A 9,111-nucleotide genomic window follows, 5' to 3' on the forward strand; every position below is an offset into this window, starting at 1 on the left:
TGCATCTGTTTGATGGGGGAGAACTTGGTGGGAAAAACTGCTTCCACCCCTAGTGTAGCCTTTATCAGAAGAGAAATGCATCTTATTTAATCCTTGGGGATTCTTAATGATCCCTGAGACAGTTTTTATTCCTTGAATGCCTTTTGTAAAGTGTTGTTTTGGTTTTAAAGCCTCCCAGAAACTCCTTAGTAGAAAATTGTGTTTTCTATCTATCTCTGGGAATTTGGGCTCTCAACATAAGTCTTGACACATTTGTCTTTGACCCAAACAGACCATTTCTTCAGTCTGTTTTTTTTTTTTTAATATCTCTTATAAGGTGTTCTGTTATTCTGCAGACACATTTTACATGCTGGTCAGAATCATTTAGATTTGCCAAAGCCCCTCTTACTTTACGAAGATCCTGTCCCATTAAAGGGCTTAGTAAAGCCATTAAAGCCCCATACCATTCTTGAGGTCCCAGTTGAATTAAGCTTTCCTTCATATCTCTGTTGAACACAGTCTTATCTGGCCCAGTGAACTGGACATCATATATTACTTTTCTTATATCTAGTTCTCCCAGTAATGCCTGCCCCTCCTTTATAGTCCTCCAGCCCCTGTTAATTGTGTTAGTCTCTCTTGGTAATGACCATGTGTCTTTAATGCCTTCAACCAGCCACCCCATTAAGGACTACTCCCCCTTGCATTGGCCTAGGTTGAACAGCCTATATCACAAGGATGGAGGGGTGGTTATATAATTCAGCTGTGAAGCTTCTGAAGGACTTAGACTGACGTCATTTGCTCCCATGTCCCAAACTCTCACAAGTCAAGTGGCTAGGGGCTCTTTGATTGCTTGCTTGTAAGTTTTTCCTAGTTTTAGCAGCTCCAGCATGGAGTATTTCCTAGCTACAGCACTGTTAGCTGTTTTTTCCTTTTGTATCAATGGGTGACTCTGAGGGGCAGCTTTAGCTGCTTTTATTTTTAGGTCATCTTTTTTACTATTATCTGCCTTTTCCTCTGAGTTCTTGGGCCTTACTGACGTTAAAGTGTCCCATTTTTTTTTTCTTTTTCAAGCTCTACAACTGGATCTTTCAGGACCTCCCTGGCCTTGGGTAGATCTTTTGTTATGCAAAGTGTACACACCCCCTCTCTGGGGCCTCCATTTGTGTCCAAAGCTAGTAAAAGTTTTTTTTGGGCCTTACTGATGTTAAAGTGTCCCATTTTTTTTTCTCTTTCAAGCTCTACAACTGGATCTTCCAGGACCTCCCTGGCCTTGGGCAGATCTTTTGTTATGCAAAGTGGCCACACCCCCTCTCTGGGGCCTCCATTTGTGTCCAAAGCTAGTAAAAGTTTTTCTAGCCTCTAGATAACCTTTAAAAAAATCTTCATATATCCGCAATCAGGCTATTTCCCCACATTTACAATGCTGCTGTGTCCCACACTTCTGCATGGTTGGCCTCTTTTTAGTTACAGATTTTATAATCCATTGTATAACCCACATAACTATTGCTAACCCCATTAAGTGAATGGGGTTTGATTGCCCTCTCCCCTGGGTTCCTAGCAGCTGCTCCTGGATTTGGAAATCAGAACCCATCTGACCTGCTGCAGAGGTGGCGCGACCAGTGCTGCTTCCCCAAACCCACATTCCCAAAGCTGTGGTTTGTTTTCCAGGCCAGACTACGCCAGTTTTGTTGCCTGAGTTCCTTTGGGGTCTTTTGTGCTATCAGAGAAACCATATAACATATCCTTATGTGAATTCATTATTACCATGGGGGAGGGAAGGGAGTGACTTACAAAGAAATGAACACCCAGTGCCCAGCTCTGCGGTGCCCAGCTCTGAGCCTGCCATTCCAGATCGCTTCTGCAGCCCATCCATAGTCACTGCTAGCTTTGGCACATGCCTCAGGGGCCAGCAGTCTCACCCCAGGTTTGTAAATGCCAGGCCATTCTGTTCTTGAGCTTGCCTGGCTGCTGCGTCCTTTCCCATTCACTCTCAGGTTCAAGATGGAGCCACAAGCTCCTCCTTCTGAGACTAACTCTCCACAGTCAATTCTCCACAGCAGGCCCTGCCCCTTGAGGGAAACAGGTAGCTTGGGGCACAACCATTCATCAGTTGAGGAACATTTACCTTGTTTTCGTTTCTTTGTGAAACTTTTTTTTTTTTTTAAAGGAAACGTCATAGAAAGTTTTCCTTGGTACCTACTAAGAGAGTATATAAGTTTGGGCATTTGGAATGAAGATCATTATGAATACTGCTAACACCAAGGATGGTTTTCAAGCTCTCCTGTAATCCAAAACTTTTGGAAGAGACAAAATGTAAGATAATGAACTTTGCCCTTTGTGGTGGAATTAATCACTATTCCATTCAAAATACTGTTTTTATGAAGTTTTAAAATTACATTTATTCATTTGCTTGTGTGTGTGTATATGCATGTGAGTAGGTGTGTATGTGACACAGCACATGAAAAAGTCAGGGGACACCTTACAGAGCTGGTTCTCTCCTCCTATCATGTGGGTCCCAGAGATTTACTCAGGCCCTCAGGTTTTGTAGCAAGTGCCTTTACCCATGGTTGGAGCCATCTTTCTAGCCCATTAAGATGTTTTTAATTCTTAGTGAAAAGTGTCATTTTAAACTTGCTTTTATTTTTCCTCTTGCCTCAAAATATCAATTAAAGTGTAAGATATGTTTTACTATGCTATTTTATAATTTTTAATATAGTGGAATGTATTTCTATCACATTTTTATGTCTTTTATGTTTTGTAAGTTTTTATTTGAACATGATTCAAATTTTCACGTATTGGTTTTGTAACTTTCTTCTTTTTGTAAGTCATCTGAAATTAATATTTGTGTGTGGAGTGAGATATGGCTCAAATTTTCACCTTTAGGTCTGTGACAGGTATGCCTATATTCCTGACATAGAACCTTTAAATATCTGTAATCAGGGGCTGGAGAGATGGCTCAGCAGTTGAGAGCACTGACTATTCTTGCAGAGGACCCAGGTTTGATTCCCAGCACCCACATGGCAGCTACTAACTGTCCTTAACTCCAGTTCCAGGGGAATCCTAAGCCCTCTTCTGACCTATGCAGCATTGCATGACACAGGTGCACTCACATACATGCTGGTAATGCACCCATACACATAAAATTAAAATAAATAAAAATTTTAAAAAATCTGTAATGAATTATTTCATTTAAAAATGTTTTTATTGAGTTTCTGTGCATTTCACACAATAGTTCTTAACTAAATTTAGACCCCCTCCCCCATCCATGTCCCCACCTGCCCCCTACTGAACCCAGTGCATTCTATCATATATGTTAAGTCCTATTTGATCAAGCATTTGTACTCAAATGTTCTTTGGTGAATTAACTCATTCAAAAAAATTTATGGTGAAAATCAATATATGTATATATACACAAATGCCCACACATATGTGTAATAAAGATTTATATCCTTTCACTGATTCATCTGCTACTCCAACTTCTATGCTAAGGATATCATTACTGATCCTGTAATATAAAGTAATTATCTTCCTCTCCCAATATTTTTTTGGCAATATTCTATATTTCAAGAGAAATATAGATTTGATATGACTTTAATCAACTTAAATAGATTGATATTTTAATTAAGGTTATGTGATTATGTGACATTTATATAACACTTTGGAAAATATATATTTTGATTGTATGAATCATGCAAGAAAGTATTCACATTACCTTTTTGTTATTACATCTTTAGAGTCCTTAGTTCACACTGTTCTGTTTCTCATAAAAATATAGTCTCTGTTGTTGCTCATTTGTTTCTAAAGACTGCATTTTTGTTGGTCTGACAATTTTTTTTGCACTTCCTTTTTGAATTACTTCTGACTAAAACTGGAAATAAATATTGATTTCTTTCAGTTTCTTGTGAACCAAGTCTACCAGATTACCATATTGAGTCTAGAAATTTTCATCTGTATCTCCTGGGTTTTCAAAGTAATCATATCATTCCCTCATATAAAGTTTCATACTTCCTTTTCCATTATTTATACAGGTAATTTTATTTCTTTCTGTAGTTATATTTAGCTAGGTATTTCAAGGCAATGTTGACTAATACGTGACTCACCATGTAGTTTTAAATTATAATTCTAATTGCTTTAGTGTTTCAGTATTAGGGATGACTAGCTGTTGATTGATTATTCTTTCAGACAGTGTATTTTGATCATATTCATCCCCAACTTCTTCCCTAACTTGTCCCAGATCCACCTCCACCTCTCCATTCACACCCCCCCAAGTTCCAGTCCGCTTTTTGAATTTTCTAATAACCTATTGAGTTCAGTTTGTGCTCCCCATATATTCATGGAAGTGGGGCTATCCACTCGAGCATTTCCAGGGTCCACAGCCTTAAAGAACGCTGACTGTCCATCAGTAGCCACCAACCGTCCATAACACCTCAGTCAGGTTTTAGGGCTCATAAGCCCCTCTAAGCTCCATCCTGGAATGCTGACTAACTTAATTTTATGCAGGTCTTGTGCAGGAACCCACAGCTCCTGTGAGTTCATGAATGCGGTGGCCCTGTCATGTCCAAAAGACAGTTTCTCTCCAGTCCTGCATAACCTCTAGCTTTTGCAATATTTTGCCCCCTCTTCTACATGGTCCCCAGGTCTTGGGATAAGGTGTGATATAGATGTCCCATTGTGGCTGAGCATTCCACTTACACTTATTTGACCAGTAGTGAGTTTCTGCATTTAGCCACTGTCACTGCACAAGGAAGCTTCTCTGATGAGGTCTGAGAACTGCAGTTGTCTATGGGAAGAGAGATACTAATTTAGAAGCCAGTGTGATACTAAGTCCACTTAATAGAATAATAGTAGACTGACCCCTGGTCCTATGAGATCCCCAACTATTTGTTCTTGACAAGCTTAACAGTACCAGTGTTTCCCCGTGTGGAACACACCTTATATCCAATCAGAACGTGGTTGGCTACACCGTAGAATTAGTGCCTTTATTCCAGCCATATACGTATCTTGCTATGCTATTCATTATCAAAATTAATAGAGATCACAGATGAGTAAGGCAGTTGATGACTTTCCCCCAGCAGCCTACATAGCTCCTTCCCATACTATGAGGGCTAGCCGGCAGAGAAGACGCTTCCTGGTCAGTATTCTCAATGGCCTTTTACCAAAGTGTGTAGTGTCTTCTTAAATAATTATCAGTAAGGGTCAGCAATATTTAATTTTTCTCATTTATGACTTTTCAAAAAAACATGAAATGTGTCAAATGTCTTTCTCACCTTAATGTCATAATTATATGATTTTTCTCTGTTTATTGGAGATAATATCAGATTTCACACACACAAATACACACATATTCCATAATTCATATTACTTGTCAGAGTCCCAATTTGGCCATTCGGTATTAATCTTTTTATATAAGAATGGATTTTATTTACTTGATAGCTTTAGTTGTCAACTTGACACACCTCAATAGAGGGAGCCTCAACTGGGGAATTTCGTCTATTGGACTGGCCTGTGGCCATGTCTGTGGGGGTATTTTCTTGATTGTTGAGTAATATGAGAGAGAGGTCCAGCTCACTGTGGATGGTGTCACCCCTGAGCAAGTTGTTCTGTACTGAATAAGAAAGCAGGCTGAGCATGGGTTAGGGAACCAAGTCATTCAGCAGCACTCCTCCATGACCTGTGCTTCAGCGCCGTCGCCAGGTTCCTGGCCTGAGTTCTGACCTTGGGCGCCCTCAGGGATGAACCCAGGAGATGTAAGCTAAATAAACCTTTTCCTCCCCAAGCTGGTATTGGTCAGAGTGTTTTGTCACAGCAATTGAAAGCAAACTAGAACAATTTATTAATGCTTTATTTAAAATTTTGCATCAAAATAATTAAAATTGGTCTTGGTTGAAATTCGTTAGGCTTTGGGATGAAAGTTCTACTGTTTTCTTAAAATTGGATTACTTTTCAATATTCTTTTATCTTGTTGAATATTTAACATTATAGTGAAAATATTCATTATCTAAAGCTAGGGTGCAGAATACATTTTCTCTGAGTCTATCTAGTCCAGGTTCTTTTTCAACAATAGATCTTTGACCATTTTTCCAAAGCGTATATCAATCATTAATGTATTCTAAATTTTCCAATTTTTATGCTCTTAAGGGTTCATCTTCATGGAAATTAATTCTTTGTTATAGACTATTTCATAATCTTCTCATTTGAAAGTATCATCATCATTTCAATGACAGATTTTTCTTCTTAGCTGGTTGTCTGTTCCTCAGCATTAACCATGCATGTTTTAACTATTCTCTTCCTTCTAAGCCTGAGATTTATTTACTTCATAGATAGCTTTACAGAAGTTTTGATCTTTGAACTAGTTTATTCTCTCTAAATTTAAATACTTTCTGCTTTGATTATGCCAGTTTGATGTTCAGTTTAAATTTTTAAAAATTAAAAAATTATTATTTTTATTTTATGTGTATGCATGTATTGCCTCTGTGTAGGTAAGTGCACCCGTGTCGTGCAATGCCCTCGGAGGACAGAAGAGGCTGTCAGATCCCCTGGAATTGGAGTTATGGACAGTTGTTAGCTGCCATGTGGGTGCTGGGATTCAAACCCAGGTCTTCTGCAAGAACAGTCAGTGTTCTTAACCGCTGAGCCATCTCTCCAGGCCCCAGTTTTAATATTTTTATATCAGTGATTTCCCTTTGAGTATTGTACTTAAAACCTCTCCTTTTTAATAATAAAGGATGCTTGTTTTTAACTCAAGTGCAGTTTTTGCTTCATCTCGTGTATTTTCTGGTAAGAACATTTGTAGTTGGTTCTGTGTATCTGCACATTTCACATATGCATATTCAACCAACCTTGCATTAAAAATGTGTAGACCTCACAATCCCCTGACCTCACTCATCCCTAGCCGCAGCTTCCAAACCAGTGCCATTTCGAGGGACATCGACACAGCAGCCAAGTTCATTGGGGCTGGGGTGGCCACTGTTGGGGTGGCTGGCTCTGGGGCTAGGATTGGGACTGTGTTTGGGAGCCTCATCATTGGTTATGCAAGGAATCCATCTCTGAAGCAACAGCTCTTCTACCAATTCTGGGCTTTGCCCTCTCGGAGGCCATGGGGCTCTTTTGCCTACTGGTGGCCTTTCTGAGCCTCTTCACCATATGAAACAGCTGTCTCCACCTCCCATGGAACTTTCTCTCATGTCTCATCTGCCCTGCATGTTCCTTTTCCTGAGACTCCCCAAGAAGTCTGGGGAAAGTGGTTGGCTCAGGGTTTGACAGGGACAAGACAATAAATATTGTATTAATAAGATGTTAAAAAAAAAAAAAAAGAATACTTGAAGCAATACAAAGAAATAGGGTATGGGTAACAGAAAGAAACTGAATGAAGCTATAATTGTGGAAACACAAAATTAGACAAAGAATTCACACAGTAATCAAAATGATGGCAACCAATACACATCTTTAAATAATAACTTTAAATGTGAATGGAAAAGACACAAGCTAGTTGAATAGATTGAGAAACAAAATCCAGGGCTGGAGAGATGGCTCAGTGGTTAAGAACACTGGTACGTAGAATGTATATCACATTAGGATATAGGAGGCTATGCATTGATTGCCTATAAATGCAAAGACATTCCATAAAAGGGACTTGGGTATAGCAGGAAGGGATCATGAAAACAATTCCTTGTAGATTTCACTTCTGTCTTTGATACAAAGGATTATTTTATGATCAGAGAATCTGTCTTAAAAGATGCCCACAAAAATGATTTATAGGTGCAATGGGGCTTGATGGCTGTCAGCCTAGTTCCAGGATCAGTGAGAGACTCTGTCTCAAGGGAATAAGACAGAGAGTGATAGAGCAGGACACCAAGTGTTCTCCTCTGACTTCTGTGCATAGTGATGTACACATCTAAATGCACCACACACATACACCATACACATACACACACACACACACACACACACACACCATACACACACAGATACATCTCACACACACACACACATACACACACACAAACATACACATACACACAGATTTCTTTGAGACCAAATATATGATTTGTTTTTGTTCAAGTATCATGATTATGCCCAAAGTATGCAATTTAAATTAAAGGATGTGCTTCTCTATATAACTATTAAGTAAATTAAGTGGTTTAAAAATTAAATTTTCATATATCTTTGATTGTTCAGTGGTTAAGAACACTTTGTACTCTTGCAGAGTAAGTGAGCTCCTGCTGCCCAGCACCCAATGTTGGGTGGCTCACAACCACCTCTAACACTAAATCCAGAGGATCTAATACCCTCTTCTGGCTTTTGTGGCACCCACACATGTCTGCATACACACAGAGGGGCAAAAACACACATTCACATAAATAAAATAAATCCAAAAATAGAATAAAAATTAGATTCTTCTCTACCTCAGTGATTAACTCTTAAAATTTACCTGTTTTTTTAAACTGTCATTTCTTCCTTTCATTTCCAAGTTTTCAGTTATTAGAGAACTGAGAATTGTGCTTAGGTGTTTTCAGGCATGAGGATGTCATGTCTCTTCATAACTTATAATTAAGTAATATTCTACTTTACCTGTGACATTCTTCAGACCTTTACTTCTACTTGATCTGATAATGATGCTGACAGTTCTACATTCTGTTTTTGTTCCATTTATACATTTTAGTTTGCTAATCCTTTTTTGGTTATTTTTTTTAACTTTTATTTATTTCATACAGAATATCTTAATCATCTTTATACCCCCTTCCACAATAGCATCCTCCCATAGCCCCTACTGGATTTCACACATTCTGTCACTTCTGTTAAGGCCTAGTGAGTAAAGTTAGTGTCCCTGGACATCCCTCAGTGAAAGTTCATCCACTGAAGTTTAGTCAGCCTACCTAGAATCTCTCCCTTTAAGAAGATCAGCTCTTCTTCACCCAGCAGTAATCAGTTGCCAATAGTTCTTTAGCTAAGATTGGGGCCTGCTACCTGTTTCTACAGTTCTGTGCTGGTTTTTTTGTCTGCTTGATTTTGCATGGGTCTTGTGCATTCTTTTATAAGTCCTTATCCTTTGCGTTTAGTGAGTTCCTTAAATATCTGAGTGTTGTTTTTAAATTCAATTTGTCTTTAGTAGAATTCTGTAGATAACTAAAA

The 9,111-nt window shown here is 38.7% G+C and overlaps 1 protein-coding gene and 1 pseudogene across 1 annotated transcript in view; both read left to right on the top strand.

Annotated features, from left to right (window-relative positions):
* Positions 1-7,126, top strand: part of LOC115072841 — a 41,407-nt pseudogene extending 34,281 nt beyond the window's left edge.
* Positions 1-9,111, top strand: part of March1 (membrane associated ring-CH-type finger 1) — an 889,338-nt gene that overhangs the window by 52,729 nt on the left and 827,498 nt on the right. The window lies entirely within an intron of this gene.

This window comes from Nannospalax galili, unplaced genomic scaffold (genome assembly GCF_000622305.1).
Source record: "Nannospalax galili isolate Female #2095 unplaced genomic scaffold, S.galili_v1.0 scaffold283, whole genome shotgun sequence".
In the NCBI taxonomy this organism is placed as follows: domain Eukaryota; kingdom Metazoa; phylum Chordata; class Mammalia; order Rodentia; family Spalacidae; genus Nannospalax; species Nannospalax galili.